The sequence below is a fragment of the Haliotis cracherodii genome, unplaced genomic scaffold (genome assembly GCF_022045235.1).
Source record: "Haliotis cracherodii isolate W230 unplaced genomic scaffold, xgHalCrac1.p SCAF_8, whole genome shotgun sequence".
Taxonomy (NCBI): domain Eukaryota; kingdom Metazoa; phylum Mollusca; class Gastropoda; order Lepetellida; family Haliotidae; genus Haliotis; species Haliotis cracherodii.
Window position 1 is genome coordinate 48,756,265 of NW_027266341.1, and position 19,892 is coordinate 48,776,156.

General features: G+C 39.5%; 2 pseudogenes; one reads left to right on the forward strand and one right to left on the reverse strand.

Moving 5' to 3' along the window:
- The first annotated feature begins 1,155 nt into the window (after positions 1 to 1,155).
- On the forward strand, positions 1,156 to 8,800 carry LOC139451040 (cysteine and tyrosine-rich protein 1-like; annotated as a pseudogene).
- Positions 8,801 to 10,926: 2,126 nt separating this feature from the next.
- On the reverse strand, positions 10,927 to 14,523 carry LOC139451041 (uncharacterized; annotated as a pseudogene).
- Between the last annotated feature and the right edge of the window lie 5,369 nt (positions 14,524 to 19,892).

Below are 19,892 nucleotides of genomic sequence, written 5' to 3' on the forward strand. Positions count from 1 at the left end.
TTATCTAATGTAAGTTCTCAATAAAGTTAGCGATATCTGTCCAGGTCAGACTCGCACTGAATCACCCTCATAACACCCTCGGGTTGTTCCTCAACATACACTCGGCCATTATAAGTCCACGTGGAAAAGATTAGGTGTTTTGCTTTTAAGTCTCGGGTCAGTTTGAACAGTTTACTTCGATGCTTGGTTAGGTCCTCGTTTATATAGACTGAACTTCTATTTTGTCTCAGCATTCTTCTGTTTGAAATTACTTTGTGCCTGTTTCTATAGCTTACGAACTTTACGATGACCTGTCTGTTCCTATCCATGTTTTTCTCACCGACTCGGTGGCATCTGTCGATGTCCGATGCTGTAAGGTCAGGGTGTAAGTCTCTGAGGACCTCCATCACTAATGCCTCCATGTTTTCCTCCTTGGACTCAGGTAGGCCACTAATACGTAGAGAGTTTCTTCTACTGTAATGTTCAAGATCATCAGTTTTCATCTCGAGTTCATGTCGAAGATGAATGATTTCTTGCTTTAGCGGTTGTACAATATCTCTGGCTAGACCTTCGATAAGATCTTTAGCTACACTTTCAAATAACTTGGCAAACTTGTCTTGGAGTTGGGGCAACATGAGAGCTCTGCTAAGTTTAGTTGTGAGAATGTCAATGGAGGCATCATTTATAAAGTTAAATATTGTTGATGGATACGATATATCCTTCTGATTAGCCGACACGTTCATAGAAAAGCTGTCCTGTGAGAGATTTCGATTTTGATCACAGTGTTGTTTCTCACTTACCGGTTCAGTTTCCTGGTTTTCAGCCGTTTGTTCAGGTGTACTGGCTTCGAATGTAAAAACGGAAGGCATCTGTATGGTAGACTGTACTAGCTGCCTCGGTGTTTTCGGTGGCAGAGAGTCTGTAGGTGACCCCGAAGGCTTCCGTTTCTCACTTGTGCTTCTCACCTGTTTGCCGGATTTCTTCCTATATCTATGTCGAGATGGCATTTTCTCCTCTGTACCACAAAATACAAATGTACAACCGCCCGTATCTATTATATTTATCTTCAGTTCTTGGGGAAGACGTATGTACTTCTTCTTATGGTTGCTTTGTCAAATATTTACGAAAACATCCACACAATTGGGAGTCCAGCTTGGGTCGCCTTCTTGAACGGGCATGACGATCTGCATTCCAACAACCGATAGTGGTGCACCAGCCCAGAAACAACGTGTGAAAACAGAAAATTTAGCAGAGCTGGCACTGCTCCATGGGAAGAGCTTCCAGTGGATGTCATGAGATCCAAGGTGGTCAGCAGCTTCCGGTCAACCCTCAAGACCATCCTCTTAAAAAGAGCATATGACTGAGCGCTCTTGAGCAGGAACTATCTTGATAAAATGCAATGTATATATATAACTCTATACCTTATAATTATTTCTGTTTATTAACATGGACATCCATATGTATAAGATGTCACCTGTAAACGTCTTTTCGCCTGAAACACCTGGATAAATAAGCGTGAAACTCCTATTCTTGGCCTTGGAACGGCACTTTGAACAATAGTTCCAGGTTCAGATTGTATTCAGATTTCGAAACTTATCACAGCCTGAAGAATATCTCTCTGTAATCTCAAAGAAAACAAAACGTCATAATATGATTAATAGACTTAATAGCCAGATTGTTAAAACTGAAGGTAAATAAAGGTAGATCGTCAAGACATGTACATGTCCTGTATGTAAACTTGGAGTAGAGGATGAATATCATTTTGTCTTATATGTAATTATTATGGTGACCTCAGAAAATAATACAGAAAATGTATTGTCAATATTCAACCCTGGAGGCTATTATCTTGAAATTGTGAAATATTGCTAAAAAATGTATTTTCTTGCCACAAAGAGAAGAAAACAGAAATGAAATTATACACGCGGGTTTACCGTGATGTGTTAAAATTGTATGTATATATTTAGGTAAGTATAATATATGTGGGACAGTGGCCTCTACACGAAATAGGGGCGGTCGGGTAGCCTAGTTGTTAAAGCGTTCGCTCGTCACGCCGAAGACCCGGGTTCGATACCCGACATGGGTACAATGTGTGAAGCCCATTTCTGGTGTCCCCCGCCGTGATATTGCTGGAATATTGCTAAAAGCGGCGTAAAACCATACATAAAAATTCGAATCTGATTTATATATTGATATATAAATATAATATATTGTTTTGTGATATTTCGAATGATGACCTTGAAACAATAACAGCCTTTATGCGGTTTTGACGCTATACACACCTCTGGCTGAAGCTGAAATCTTGCACACTTTATTATTTATGTATTTCTTTGTTTAACACTACACTTTATAGCTAAATGACATCGGTCTGTAAAAAGCGTTAGATAAACGTAAAGTTTGATACACATGACAGCAATGAAGGACAATTCGGTGGCTGAGAACAAACATTTCCCTTTGCAAACCTTTGAAATTACTAAGTATAACAAAATTAAAGTATTACCGCAAACACATGGTATTCCCATTATTTGATAATAATTGATAAATATAAGCGACAAAAACCTTTCCATAATCATAAGAAAAATGCTAAAAGCAGAGTCCTTTTTACTATTCCAACTATTTTATACTTGAGCATGTCTTTATGAATCGTTTTGTGATTCAAGGTCTCTGCGAAACACATGCTTATGACATAGTTGGGATCTGAGTGTGTTTTTTAACAGAGATTTCCTATAATTATGGAAAGGGTTTTTAGCTTTTATTGGTTTATGAAGCACTTCATAGCAGTAATCTGCAGTAATCTGTAATAACAGAGACACACCGTCTCTGCAGTTCCACACGTCATAATCGCAGATTTAAGGAAATGTTGAAGTTTTGACCTAAAGACACTAATTATCTTGAAAACATTTTTTGAATGTATGACACCAAACAGGAGATCATGTTCGTATGATACATTTGCATACATTGACATGAAACTTTCTCCATAAGACCTCTTATTTGGTCTCTGGGTTGAGACGCAAGAACTGTGGGTCTCACAGGGTAACAAGCAGTGGGACGAACATCATAAACCTTAGATCTCAACTGATTATGAGTAAACTTTCTGATCTGAAAGCCACGGTCCGAAAGTCCGATGACCATTTATCGGTCTCGAGTATGATTCTTGTCTCTGTCCGATTTGTTTGTTTGTTGTTTAACGCCGCACTCAGTAATATGCCAGCTATACGACGGCGGTCTGTAAATAGTCGAGTCTGGACCTGACAATCCGGTGATTAATATCATGAGCATCGATCAACGCAATTGGGATCGATGACATGCATCAACAAAGTCAGCAGCCTGACCACCCGATACCGTTAGTCGCCTCTTACGACAAGCATGGGTTGCTGAAGACCTATTCTAACCCGGATCTTCACGGGTCTCTGTCTGACTTGAGATATACTAGGTTTCCAATTGTTACATCTGCAGGGTCTGAACGGAAATGCCTATATGCCTTGAACTTACTGCTTGAAGGATGATTAATTTGTCTGGAAAGCTGCTGATTGAATGCGAGTTGGCGGTCACATTATGGGAGCTGAACGCCAGTAATCTAGTCACGTTGAGTGATCACCTCTCGAGATGACAGCCCGCCCTTTCTAATGCTTGTATTCAGGTTGGCTGTAGCTAAGGTTAGAGTAACTGGAGAAAAAGGCTCAAGTGGAGATATTCGACACCCAGATCCACAATAGCCCGTTCAGCGACAGGGTTTTTGTTTACGTTTTTAGGGGATCTGGTCCTTTGCCAGTGAACAAATCCAAGGGCAGGATCCACTCAGATTGTGCAACCATCTGGGCCAAGATGCTTAAAATCAGCAGAAAGCATGAGAATGACGTTGGGTAACTGATCATGTCGTTCGTTCTGCACAAAACAGGTTTGGGTGAAGGATGAAACAACTTCCCTCAACACAAACACTAATTGTCCATAACACTTCATGACATCAGCTGCACAGTGGGTGCCAACAGTGTACGGGGGACAAGTTGTTGACTGTGGATACAATTGTGATGGTATGGATTTCAAAGATGCACAATGGTGGCAAGAAGCAGTAGCATCAGTGACTGCCTTCTCAATGTCAAGTGCATATATACCTGTTAAACAGTTGTTTCAGTTGGTAGCACGATGTATGGTTGAAGCGAATGCGCAGGGCAGTGATGAAACCATTGATGACAGTCCTTGGTATGTAATACGACCACGCTTTGGTTGATATGGTATTTTGATCTGGCACAATCAAAAGGTTATCATTGGCAATGGAAGCTACTACCCTCAAGGAGCGTTTGACATCCGGCATGTTTGTATGTTTATGTGATGGTATGGTTCCTTGTGACAGCTGAGAGTGAGTTCTGCGGAGATCTGGGCATTCCTGCTGAGTGGCCTGCCATGCTGCCCGACTTGTGAAAGTCCACAGATTCTGAAACAAACTTACAAGTCTGACCAGTACACTCAACAGGAGGTCTACTCGCATAATCTGAGGGCAAGTAAGGAGCACCTGAAATATGTGCCACTGAGATCTGATATCTGCTCAGAATAGAGATACATGTAGTCACTCTCGAACTAGTTGAGGAGGCACCTCGCAATAGCTTGTTGTGCGCCTAAACACAGAGACGACTATCAAAACCTGAGTTTGCCTTTGAGAGGCTGTTATATTTGGTGCAAAATGTCTGACCGAGGAGGTGATTGCAAGTGCCTCCATTTCACATGGTAGCCACTGCAACTGATGTTTCTTCAACTTCGCACTGAAGAAGGCTGCAAGTTTCGTGTTACCATCGCAGATGACATACAAAGTTGCGGCAATTCCTGGTGATTTGATAGAGGCATCAGTCTCTCTCTCTCTCTCTCTCTCTCCCTCTCTCTCTCTCTCTCTCTCTCTCTCTCTCTCTCTCTCTCTCTCTCTCTCTCTCTCTCTCTCTCTCTCTCTCTCTCTCTCTCTCTCTCTCTCTCTCTCTCTCTCTCTCTCTCTCTCTCTCTCTCTCTCTCTCTCTCTGTTTATTAGCCATCACTTCACTTTTCTGAGTATTCACAGGTCCGCCTGCAGAAGGGCCCAAGTCTCAAAGCCCACTTTCCGCAAAACAACCTTAGCGCTAAAATGTTGGCATACTGAGCTAAGATAGTGATGAGGTTATTTTGTGAAACTGGTGTTACTTCATACTAACCTTAATCCTAACCTTACTTGGAAAAATTAACCTTACCAAATGTTGTTTTGAGAAACGTGCCCTTGTCCATCACGGAATGGCCATAGGGAACCCAGTATTAATAGATAAGTACCATGTGTTTCGTAATCTGCATTAGTAGCTATCATGGATAGGACTACGATAGATCGTCCCCTAAGTTAATCTATTATTGCTGATGAGGTGTGTCTGGACCAGTGGCACACTTATCTTAGTCTTTTTTGATTTTCGTGTGAATATCTCACCATACATTGTTGGTTGATTTTATTGGGTTGGTTAAGGGATATTACCATGGCAGGGAAACATTTCAACCACTTAGCTGTAACACCTCAGTCTGTTCATCTGCACCCTTTGTCGGGCAGTTAATAGCACATCTAGAGGACAACGCCCTGAAGAACACATTTACCCTCATAACATCAGTAAACGCTCTTGTGAACTTGTCATATCTGTTATTAACATTACTAGACTGACTTGACAAAGCACCTGCTTTTAAGATACATGTGTTATTGATTGGGTTGCGTTTCATAATAGGAAGTCAATAATTGTAATATCACGTTGTTGTGAATAAGCTTATGGATAGCCGCGCAACAACATCTGTTATGTCATTATAGCATTTGTTATGTCGGTATGAACAGCTGGTCTCGCGCTATCATGACTAGATGAGTAATACAATGTACACCCCTCTTAATGTGGTCAATTTCTTGATCATTTGCAGCTTATGCCATTCAATGCTACGAGAAACAATTTGATGGGACTTCCAAGACAAAGTTGTGTCCTTATTTGTGCTGTGGCAGCAGCACATACTTCAGGTACTGTTCGAGGTGAGTCTTCACTATCTGGTGTAGAGAACATTAGTCCCTGTAATAAAGTATAGTTGCACATAGCATTTTGTGATGTTGTAGCTTGAGGTGAATTTTCAATGTCAGGTGTAACACTCGGCCTCATACAAAGAAGAGTTTGCTTACACAGAACATAGAGTGACGTTGTCATTTACTTATGAGCCCCACTTTGGGTTAATGTGAAGTTGGTAATGGGTACCCTTTGGGGCACCACTAGATCATACATTCACATTTATTACTTATAATATGTATTTTATATATAACAAATTTAATGAGTTTAAAAATTAGGAATGAACATGTATAATTTCTGCGTGGGCTGCTTTTTATATCATTTATAATGTGCAACACTTATTTCGAGCAAATGTTATAATTCAATAAATAAAAGTGACACGACCCTTTTCATATTTATCAGAAATCTCTGCCAAAATCAAATATGAATGTATAATGCCGACTATAATATGATCATGACAATGTGTTTATCAATCACTATCAAAGAGTGATAATACCAAGTGTTCGCGAAAAGGTCAGCGTCTCCTGCCCCATCGGGACACCCTTCACAAACACATGCAAAGGCAAGTCAACTGTTCATATACGGGAACATATTGTACAGGTCATAATACACGGTTTTACTTATTCCTAGTTCAGATTGGTAAATCAGTGGAAGTGAATTAGCTATATGATGCTTATGACAATGGAACGATATCAGATCATTGATATACATAAAGCTTGAGTCAACTTCTTGGCGAAATTACCTTGTTTTGACTTCGAGCAGACATTCCGATTCACATGCATTAAGAAACATGTCAGCAAAAAGGGGAGGGCAATACGTGCCCCGGGGATGCCTACTTCTTTCCTAAATGTTTTACCCCCAAATTGTACATAGATATTATCAATGGGTATGTCAAGCATTTAACAAACAATGTGTTGTATTTTCAGGCAACTTTAGATGGCCTGAACCTCTGAAGTTAGATATGTAACTGTATCTGTGGTCACCACGTCCTATACTAAGAAAAACATGCATGTATCAAGGAAAATGTTAAGAAATTGATAAAAATCAAATGTTTTAACAGAATTGAACTCGGATATTTTCTGGGATTGTAAAAAGTCAATGCAAATCCTTTCAGTTTTTAAAAATTCAACACGATTTGAATTCCACTTGTCTTAAATTCTTTCTGTGATTATTAAGAAAGTCCTTGATTATATTGAGGATTATGAGTAATCTTTGATACATGGATTGGGTGGTAGATTTGCTAGACCCAGCAATATGTCTTTCATTGTACGGATTTTCATGGATCTTTGGAATCGAGTACAGAAAGGGAATAAACACGTACGCACATCTTCATGTTTTCAACATTACAATACTGAGTAATGTTGTATCTGTTTCAAATACGGCCTATCTCGTAATAGGTGACGCATGCGATCGTTTCTTATGAGAGGATCGACGTTGAGGTCGACAGTGCAGTCTGTGTGTGACGTTCCCCTGACCACACTGGTATCTCTGATCCTGTCCGTGTTTCAGCACCGTGGATGACACACTGGACACAGAAGCTATTGTCGGCATCTCCTTTGGAGTCATCGCCTTCACCGGCATCATTGTGGGAATCATCATCTGCCATTGTAGGTCACCGCGAGGACAAAACCAACAACAACTAAATGTAGTTTTAGGTATGACAACCGTTCATATTTGACCTTATCCAAACCCTCCGCCGAGATATTTACTTTCTACTTCATATTTACACGTGTCCAATGATATATAACCAGGCTGATTTACAGATACAGTCTACCCACTAGGGTTGCCCAAGAGATGTGGAGACAATGCACAACACAAAGTCAGCCAACAAGGTGTCATGTTTGAGGATATCACAGTATTGAGAAGGATACACGTAGACGTTGGTGGGAATGGTATTTTACCACCTCTTCATCTGGTTCACTTGGTCTCCATCACAAACTGTGCCAGAAAATTCGTCACACACAATGCTCACTTTTAGTCCTTTGTATTTTTCAACTGCTTAAAATACTAAATAAACGTATTATTGACATGTCTTTGAAGTGTACAGCACTTTAAACAACGTGTCTCCAGGTATTACTTAAAACGTTAATTGAAATGTTTTATGGCAACTTTAACTGTTTAATATTTTACCATTGACACATCATGGAGATTGCAATTTTGGGTCCTGTTTGGGTTGTGTATGAAGAGACGGGCGACGACCAGAGAACTCTCACTCATCTCCGGGCTTAGTGTGTCGCATCGTGCCCGGCTGACATGGATCAAGTGTGTCCTGGTATCCAGAATGCAATGATCACATGTCAATGTCTGGGGGTATTGATCATGCATGACATTGTACCTTAATGGATTTGGTTACTGTTTTATCGACTAATGTTGTGTCTGGTCTAGGATCTTTACTACCGGTGTAAAAAAAAATTCCCTTGTTCGCTTGATGGTTCTATATGTAATTATCTCCTCTTTCAGGCACAAGAAACAGAGCCTATGCTCCCAGGTATGGCTATCCGGTTTTAATCGACTTCAGGAGCATACCCACCTGCTCCAAACGATCCTAAACCAGCCTATGCGCCACAAAAGCATGGAACACACCCGTACTAACAGAATGCAGTATACCCGAGCCCACAGAGTAGAGTATACCCGACCCCACAGAGTGGAGTATATCCACCCCAACAAGGAACTGCTTCTCCCCTCACTGGGTGAGGTTTACCATCCTCCAGTTTACAGCGAAAACACAAGACCCAGTTAATAAAATGAATGATTAGTTTTGGCCAATGTGTGCCTTCCCACTTCAGTGTGCTCTTATTATTGTATAAAATTGTATATATCACGTGTAAATGTGTAATCAACACGTCCCATTTTAATGGCAGGCCCATGGGCGAGGATATGTTCCTTTACTTAAAACTCATGTTTTTGTTTCGCAAATACATAACTATATTTCTTTCAAGTATCATGAAACAAAACGTAACTCATTTTAACTTAATTCAACGATTTTATAGCGATATTGAAATATTTCGCCAATGGGCGAGAAAAAGGTTTGGCCCATGGGCAGGCCCGTAGGCGACAATATGTTCCTTTACTTAAAACTCATGTTTTTGTTTCGTAAATACATAAATAAATTTCTTTCAAGTATCATGAAACAAAACGTAACTCATTTTAACTTAATTCAACAATTTTATAGCGATATTGATATATTTCGCCCATGGGCGAGAAAAAGTTTTGGCCCATGGGCAGGCCCGTAGGCGACAATATGTTCCTTTACTTAAAACTCATGTTTTTGTTTCGCAAATACATAAATAAATTTCTGTCAAGTATCATGAAACAAAACGTAACTCATTTTAACTTAATTCAACGATTTTATAGCGATATTGAAATATTTCGCCAATGGGCGAGAAAAAGGTTTGGCCCATGGGCGAGAATATGTTCCTTTACTTAAAACTCATGTTTTTGTTTCGCAAATACATAACTATATTTCTTCCAAGTATCATGACACAAAATTAAACTCATTTTAACTTAATTCAACTATTTTATAGCGATATTGAAATATAACTCCCATGGGCAAGAAAAAGGTTTGGCGAGAATATGTTCATTTACTCAAAACTCATGTTTTTGCTTCGCAAATGCATATATGTATTTCTTAAAAATATCATGACACAAAATTTAACACATTTTAACTTTGTCAACGATTTTATAGTGATATTGAAATATTTCGCCCATGGGCGAGAAAAAGGTTTGGCACATGGGCGAGAATATTTTTCTTTGCTACACAGTGTTAGTTTCGCAAATACATTAAGGGATTATAAGCATGACACATGATTCAACTCATTTTAACTTAATTCAACTTATTTTAATTTTGGCGTTATTAAAATATTTCGCCAATGTTTTTGGCAGTCCCTTTAAGGCATCAACTAACTGTGTGCAAAGTATATTGTATCATGTGAAATATACTGTATATTATATCATTACATTACTTTTTAAAAAGGCCTTTGGTTGGAGTTTCCTTTATAGAAGTTTTACAAATTTCACCTGTTTTACATATTTCATGAACCCGGCCTTACCACTCAAAACGTTTTGACAGTTTATCATACGAATTCATGCGCGTGTACTCCAATTCATTGGAGTTATTTTCCACAACATTAGAGTTTAGTTAGTTTCTTTTTCATTTCCCATTTTCTGTCCCGTTGATACATCACACTGGGTAATTACGTGACACTAGGTATGCGGTATACAGGTACACGTGCGCGTATTTTAATGGAAAAAACTATTCATCTTTTATTGCATAACGTGCGGCTGAATATCTCACATTCTAACGAAAACTCGAAATGATTATTTAAGTACATGCGATGTCGAACTGACCAGTGGGAATTATGTTTCAATGTGATTGAGGAACACTTGAGTGAATATTGTGACACTAAAGCAACTTTTAAACACAGCCTTCTTGTGATAATTCTCATATTCTCATTAGTACGTTGTATCCAATTACCGTGCCCAGAACCTGTAGAATCACCTGTAAATAAGGCCGATACTGTAATTAGATACGGTTCTGGGCCAGAAGAGCGAAACCTAGCCATAATCAACTCTAAAATCTCTTCGCTTTCGTGAAGCTACACTAAGACTGGTCGTGCCACAGTAAACATGGGATATTGCTATACCGGGACTCTCAAATTACAAGAAAAACACAGAAATGCGTATACCTTAATCACAGTAGTAATCTATAAGATGCTGAAGTATAGTATAGTTGCACAAAAGTACTTTACATTTAACAAATTTAATAACTCTAATACTTTAATATTTCATAGATGTACAATATAATTTCTACAAAAACAACATAACTTATCTCTTAAAATATAATGGTAAATACATAAATACATTCTATAATAAACTTGCTGTTGCACTGGCATACACGTTGTGTTCAAGTCATTCACTCCAAGTGGATCAGGTCACCAACGTGATCTGTGTACTCAACTTCGCCGATGACGTTGTTGACGAGATTGTCTTTCAGAGCCTGAAGACGGTTGTCAATCAGCCGGTATCTTCTCTTTCTGGGTGGTGCTGACCAGTGGGCTCCAATTCGTTGAATGGCGACTTCTACGTTGAATTGTTCTCTTTGAAATAGCGTAACAACTTCATAAATGTTCGGATGGCTCTTCCTGGCATGTTTGTTGAATTAGTGATTCCACCCCTCGACATTATTGTTAGTGCGATGCCCTTGGTGGCGAAAATGGTTCCAGATCTCAGGTCCGAATTGGCGTCCTTCCACCCACGTTGTATTGACGTAGTCCATGAAGGCTGCGACCTTGGGACCCGCGGGACTGTCAGCGATGGCTTGGAGCCAGACGTCGTCGACCTTGTCCAAGGGAAGCAGAGGCAAGGCTGCAGCTCTTCTCACCAGTCGTCGCACTTCACTATCGTTCTTGTAGTCCGTAGCCAGACCTTCCTTCTGTACTTGACGCCAAATGCACTGGGTAAAGTGAAAATAACAGCCCCTGATTAAAGTGTTGGAAAAGGCACTCCGTACAGCATTGTGGGCAGCGATATCAAAGTCTAACTGGAAAGTTCGAAGTGCTGTTGAGCCATTAGACGTAAGTGTTCAAATGTCCTGGTGTACGTATCTTCGGACTTGTTCGGGAGCAGACAGTACACAAGCGGGAACATGTGGCCTTGGAATTCAGCATGCAGTGTGTAGATCAGTCGTGGAGCCGAGGAGAAGGTGCCGTCACCAAACACTTCATCTGCTGCACCCAGGTGCTCAATGTTCTTGTTTGTGGTGAAGATGAGAATGCCGTTGTCGATGAGATGAAGGAGGTGTTCTCCTGCTTCGGTCAATGTCCACTGTCCTTCAAGATGAATCTCAGGTCAGGTGGCAGGAAGTTTGGGAAGGGTCTTGTGGCGTTGTCGGTACAGAATGGTCCTCAAAGGAAAGGATGCAAAGGAAGAAATTTCCTTAAGCAGGTCGTCTGGAACTAGGTCGTGGTGGCGGCGAAGTCTGGAAATCTCATCTCCGAATATGATTGGAATCGGCGTTGCTTCCGTCTTAGCAGGGTGCATGAGCTTGTACTTGAAAGATTCCAATTCCATCCCATATGGGATAGGTTGGTGGGTATGGTTCACCTGCAATTAAATAATTGCATTTTAACTAATATTAACTATAAACAAATATATACATGTGAAAAATACCCGTGGTATCTAAAAATAAGTAATAATGATAAGTAAAATAAATAACTGAATAGTTTGTTAAGCAAAGTCTTTTGAGTCTATGTTTTTAAGGTTAATCATCATGATCATGATCATTATTTTCTTACCTACAAAGCCGCTTGAAGAATGACGTTTTCAGTGATCACCGACCCTCTGCAGGCAGCAACAACGCAGTTCTAATACTTCTTCTCACGGACCGTTTTTTACAATGAAACTTGAATCCCTCATAAAACAAGAGCTGACCACCTCTCACGGTATAAACCATGGTCACTCGAACTTGTGCGTTAACCATTTTGACCATAGATGAATATGTTGTTGTTGTTGCATTAAGTGTTTAAGAGGTCGCCTTCTGCCTAGGCAATTTCGGCTGACCGACCTGACCTGTGTGTGAGTAGGGTACACATATCAATTGTGAGTTTGGTGTTCACATAAATTCTGTTTTTGTATTGATATGATTTCATTTCTATCCTTGGCTGCTCTGTTTATATACGTTCGATTAGCTGTCCATCTCTCAGAAATAGAGTTAGTTTGGCCTTCAATATTGCATCTCTTGGCTTTAGGAGATCTGTGACAGGTTGCAGATCTAACTGCAATTATTGTTTTAACCAAGCCCAGGCTGGGGCATGGTCTTGACATTCTAGTAACACGTGATCAATGGTTTCAGCCTGATTGCAAGATGAACAAACCTTGTCATAGTGCTTATTGTGACCAAGTCTGAGGCGTGAGATAGCAATTTCAATTTTCCTTTCATTTGAGTATGAGTTTCGCTTTTGTTGGACCTTGGGTTGAATTTTGTATAGCCATCTGCCGATCTTACTTGCGTCCCATTGGGCTTGCCATCTTTTTGCTATGGTGGCTTTGATTTTGCTTTTTATCTCTAGTTTACTAAAGGGAATAGGCTGTATATCCGCTTTGTCTAGAGCTAGCTTCGCCAGTGAGTCAGCTTTTTCATTTCCATGAATATCTATGTGAGAGGGGATCCAACACAGCTCCACCTGTTGCCCTTGGTCCGATAGTTTTGTATATTCGTATAGAATATATTGACTGTGTTTGGCCTGGAGTTTGAGTTTCTGCCACTGATGGCAGACTTAGCGAGTCTGATAGGACGACTGCCTTTGCTTCCGGAAGTTCCGGTATGAGTCTGAGTGCATGATGAATTGCCTCCACTTTAGCCGTGAATACTGACTGACCATCAGGCAGGCGAACTGAATGTGCTTGGGGTTTGGAGCTGTGGAAATGGATCCCGTAGCCAGCACTGTTGTTGATAGGATTCTTCGATCCATCAGTATATTAGTATATATGGGCCCAGCTGTCCCAGGTAGTTTGAATTTTAGTGATAGCTACTGATCGTAGAAGGGTTGGGTTTTCTCTTTTAGTGACTTCTGATGTGAAAGCAGTGTCAACTTTGGGAGTTTTTAAAGTCGAGGGAGGGTGTAACCTTTTGTAGTGACTTTCTGGAGGCTGAATGTCATCACAATTGTGACTTCGGATGAGTTCACGTACTAATATCCAAGAGGGTTTTAGTGAGGGATTTTTTCGAGCTAGGGCTTCATCTCGAGTGTTTTTGTCTTGCCATATCTTTTTAACCAAAGGGTTTGATGTTCGTCCCCAGAACGATAATATTGCCTGCTCTCTTCTTAGCTTCAATGGGAGTTCTCCCGTTTCAACTTGTAGTGCTTCTAGTGAGGTGCCTGTTGCTGCGCCTGTGGCCAGCATTAGGGCTTTGTATTGTATTCTGTCTAAGCGCCTCAAGACAGTATTTGATACTGAAAGAAAAGCATCACAACCATAATAAATGTTTGATCTGATAAGAGATTTGTAGAGGTCCAGCTGAGTGTCCCTCGATGTGCCCCAAGATGTGCATGAAAGTGCCCGTAATACGTTCAGGTCTTTTTGACATCTGTTTTCCACAAATTCTATATGTTTGTGCCAAGTGAGGTGTTGATCAAGGATCAACCCAAGAAATATTGCAGATTTTTCGAATTTGATAGGGTTGCCTTTTATGGAGACACGGGGTATCATAGCATCTTTTCCTCGGCGTTTGAATAGAACTCCAACAGTTTTTTCACTTGAAATGGTGAATCCCCATTTGTTGCACCATTGTATTACTCCGTCTCAGAGCTGACTGGAGTTTTTTTCTAATTTGTGAAATATATCTGTGCTTTACCCATATTGCTCCGTCATTAGCGAATTTAGAAGTTTTGGTAGGAGAGTTGACATGGTCAAAACGATCATTGATATAATGCTGCCTTGTGACCATAGATAAATAAGTTGCACTCTTAAGAAACGACTCTCCTCTAAACTCATCGGTATCATAACCCATATCAACTAAGAAACTAATTGTTTGTTCAATTAAGAAACTGATCATCTCTTCTCCTGAGTTTAAACATCCAACTGTATTATTTTTTACAAAACAACTCTCTAGTAAATATCCTCTCTTCTCCTCTCCTCTCCTCTGTTTGAACATCACGGGCGCTTTTCTAAACTACGGTAATCCGGTGTTTTTATAGCAATTACTCATTTCTCGCTTTTGTAGGACAAATACCCCAACTTGGGTTTTCGCTTTACTGCTACTAGGGGATATTGGATTTTCGCTAACCAGGCACGACACAGGCAGGCTGCCAACAAAGAGAAGAAAATATCGCAACCTCGACACAAATGTGCTCAGTCAAACAATGAACTTACGACCGGCAGAAAACTACTCCAGTTGAGTAAGCCGATGCTGTATCTCAACCGTGTTGGCCTGAAAACTTAAACATGCTAATTAAACTCATAATCGTATAATTATTTTTAATAGAAAACCGTATCTTAACTCGTTCTTGCACTGTATCATATCGGGTATTTCATCTGTATATGTTTAATGTGTATATGTATAAATGACTACACTTTTACCGCATATTCTGCAACAGACTATAATTAATCACCTTATTATTGTCTCTCCATTTACCATGGCTGATTGCACTAATACCCTTTTAACAGTGGAAACCGATTTCAGTATACACGTAGGCTTTTTGTTCAAAAAGGAATATCCAGGAAATTATATGTAACATTTGTACTTATGAGATATTCGGTGTCCCATAGGCCGTATCGGCCGGATGATATGCAATAATTGTTTTTAACTGTTTGTCCTTATGTATGTATATCATGCGACACATTAAAAAATATTTTCTTCTTCTTGCTTGTCGTCAGTCAACAACACACATAACACGGTCAAACAATTTTGGGCACCGCTTTTGCAAGTTATTTAGTACAATAATTTTAAAATCTATTTCAATTTGTTTTCTACATTTTCCCTATTCCATTCCATGCATGTTTATATGTTACTACATCTTATTGCTCATGGTCCCAAGTATTATAAAACACTTTAATGTTTCTCCTTTCTAATCTAACGTTAAAACATTTCAGGTCATTACCATAATCTAATACACAAGAGATGATAAGGACATATTTAATTCGGTTTTATGGTCTATGCGGTCTTACAATTGATTTTATTAGCCTTTAAATCTTATGTCTAGTACATATTTTCACAAACAGGGCTGTTAGCTGATATAAGGAAGGTAACATCCAGTTGAATTCCCAGTTGACGTATTTACTTTTTTAATTAATATTTTGAATAAGCCGTTAATATGCCAATTGTGACAGGCATAGGGATGATGGTATGGTAGCTGTAGCAGACAGATTGACAGTCGTTGTTACCTGCGTCACTAGGTAATTAGTACGACATTGACCTTGTTGATTGTTACTATACTTTGAGGATTTCTGTGGCCAGTGGCGGATGGAATTCAAACTTCTTCCACACTGACATCGCATCAAATATATTTGTGTACCGATTACATAACTCTTACGGCCAGGGTGGGGTGGTAGTTCACCGGACGACACTGTGTATATTGGGCGGCTCATTTGATATCTCCTCCAAACATACTTTATTGAATGACCTATTAAACGATGAATATCGTTGAATATATCAGGGCACTAATGCATCTTTCATAAACATTTTTTGTCTTTGTGCTTAATATATCCACATATTAACGAAAATATGTAATACATGTATCCACACAAAAATATTCATATACAGTCTAGGTATTTGCCCACAGCAACACCTGCATAACTGTTCACGCGTCGTGTGGTAGATCGTAATTGACCGAGAGCAGGTATTGTAAAATCACCTGTAAATAATGCCCACACTGTAATTAGATTCAACGTACTAATGAGAACATAAAAATTATCATAAGAAGGATGTTGTTTTTTCTGAACTGTTACCATTTTCATACCAATAGTCAAAATGCATTTAAAAGTTGCTTTAGTGTCATAATATTCACTCAATTTTTCCTCAATGGCCTGTAAACATCGCACCGTATATAATTAGATAATTATTTCGTTAGAATGTGAGATATTCAGCTAGTAGTTATGCAATGAAAGACGAATCGGGTTTTGCCCCATTAAAATACGCACACGTGTACCTGTATATTGCATATCTCGTGTCACTTAATTTCCCAGTGTGATGTATCAACGAGACATAAAATGGGAAATGTAAAAAAAAACAACTAAACTTTATTTCGTTGGAAAATAACGCCAATGAATTGTTGTACACACGAATGAATTCGTATGATAAACTGTCAAAACGTTTTGAGAGGTAAGGCCGGGTTCATTAAAAATCGTTGCAATATGTAAAAACGGTGAAATTTGTAAAACTTCTGCAAAGGAAACATCCAACCAAAGGCCTTTTTAAAATAGTAATGTAATGATATAATATAAAGTCTATTTCACATGAAACAATATACTTTTTACACAATTAATTAATTCCTTAAATGGACTGACAAAAACATGGGCGAAATATTTTAATAACGCCAAAATATTGTTGAATTAAGTTAAAATGAGTTGAATCATGTGTCATGCTTATAATCCCTTAATGTATTTGCGAAACTAAAACTGTGTAGCAAAGGAAAATATTCTCGCCCATGTGCCAAACCTTTTTCTCGCCCATGGGCGAAATATTTCAATATCGCTATAAAATCGTTGAATTAAGTTAAAATGAGTTTAATTTTGTGTCATGATACTTGAAAGATATACATATATGCATTTGCGAAACAAAAACATGAGTTTTGAGTAAAGGAACATATTGTCGCCCATGGGCCAAACCCTTTTCTCGCCCATGGGCTAAATATTTCAATATCGCTATAAAATCGTTGAATCAAGTTAAACTGAGTTACGTTTTGTTTCATGATACTTGAAAGATATACATATATGTATTTGTGAAAAAAAAACATGACTTTTGAGTAAAGGAAAAAATATTCGGCCAAACCTTTTTCTCACCCATTGGCGAAATATTTCAATATCGCTATAAAATCGTTGAATTAAGTTAAAATGAGTAAACTTTTGTGTCATGATACTTGAAAGAAATACATTTATGAGTTTTAAGTAAAGGAACATATTGTCGCCCATGGGCCTACCCATGGGCCAATCTTCGCCCATGGGCCTACCCATGGGTGACATAGTGAAAATATTGAGTTTTTGAAGAACCTTGGTATGTTCCAATGAAAACAGCATGTTTAATTAATTTTGTAAATACCTTTGACCAAGACTGGGCAAAGACCGTAGAGTTTCTGGACTATTGGGTTTCCAGAATTAAAATGGGACGTGTTGATTACACATTTACACGTGATATATACAATTTTATACAATAATAAGAGCACACCAAAGTGCACACATTGGCCAAAACTAATAACTCATGTTATTAATTGGATCTTGTGTTTTCGATGTAAACAGGAGGATGGCAAACTTCACCCATTGGGGGGAGAAGCAGTTCCTTGGTGGGGTGGATAAACTCCAATCTGTGGGCTCGGGTATACTGCATTCTGGTGGTACGGGTGCGTTCCATGCTTCTGTGGAGCATAGGCTGGTTTAGGATCGTTTGGCGTAGGCGGGTATGCTCCTGAAGTCGATTGAACCGGGGAGTCATACCCGGGAGTATAGGCTCTGTTGCTTGTGCCTGAAAGAGGAGATAATTACATATAGAACCATCAAGCAAACAAGGGAATGGGTTTTTTTACACCGGTAGTAATGATCCTAGACCGGACACAACATTAGTCGATAAAACAGTAACCAAATCCATTAAGGTACAATGTCATGCATGATCAATGCCCCCAGACAATGACATGTGATCATTGCATTCCGGGTACCAGGACACACGTGATCCATGTCAGCCGGGCACGATGCGACACACTAAGCCCGGAGATGTGTGACAGTTCTCTGGTCGTCGCCCGTCTCTTCATACACAACCCAAACAGGACCCAAAATTGCAATCTCCATGATGTGTCAATGGTAAAATATTAAACAGTTATAGTTGCCATAAAACATTTCAATTAACGTTTTAAGTAATACCCGGAGACACGTTGTTTAAAGTGCTGTACACTTCATAGACATGTCAATAATACGTTTATTTAGTATTTTAAGCAGTTGAAAAATACAAAGGACTAAAAGTGAGCATTGTGTGTGACGAATTTTCTGGCACAGTTTGTGATGGAGACCAAGTGAACCAGATGAAGAGGTGGTAAAATACCATTCCCTCCAACGTCTACGTGTATCCTTCTCAATACTGTGATATCCTCAAACATGACACCTTGTTGGCTGACTTTGTGTTGTGCATTGTCTCCACATCTCTTGAGCAACCCTAGTGGGTAGACTGTATCTGAAAATCAGCCTGGTTATATATCATTGGACACGTGTAAATATGAAGTAGAAAGTAAATATCTCGGCGGAGGGTTTGGATAAGGTCAAATATGAACGGTTGTCATACCTAAAACTGCATTCAGTTGTTGTTGGTTTTGTCCTCGCGGTGACCTACAATGGCAGATGATGATTCCATCAATGATGCCTGTGATGCCAAAGGAGATGCCGACAATAGCTCCTGTGTCCAGTGTGTCATCCACGGTGCTGAAACACGGACAGGATCAGAGATACCAGTGTGGTCAGGGGAACGTCACACACAGACTGCACTGTCGACCTCAACGTCGATCCTCTCATAAGAAACGATCGCATGCGTCACCTATAGATGCAACATCACAGATGCAACTTGAAACAGATGCAACATCACTCAGTATTGTAATGTTGAAAACATGAAGATGTGTTTATTCCCTTTCTGTACTCGATTCCAAAGATCCATAAACATCCGTACAAAGAGACATGTTGCTGGGTCTAGCAAATGTACCACCCAATCCATGTCTCAAAGGTATACTTTGAAATTGAATTTGTCATGTATACTTCCCATATGTCTGGGGTTTGTGATTTTTCTCACTGTGAATTGTATTACATTCAATAAGCAATAAAGCTTCAAATTGAGACTGAAGACCATGGACGAAAGAAGTTGCTGATATGCTCTCATGATCGTGGTCAGGGAGAAGGATTTTCCATGCAGTTCGTGTTGAACCATTTATTTTTCACTTTGGTCGGCGTCTTTAAGGCACAGGTTTTAATGTTCCTTGAGCAGTATTAATGAGTGTATAAGGGGGACAAGCTGTCTCATCATCAACACAGCTTTGTAAGCTCTCATGTTGAGTCATGATGAAATGACCCGAAATGAATTTTGTTTGTCTTGAACATTAATAAGGGAATAAAGGTATTTATAGTCTTTCTTCCAGATATGTTTGAATGTGCGATCATCCTTCTTACTTGCCTGAGACATGACTCTGGTCT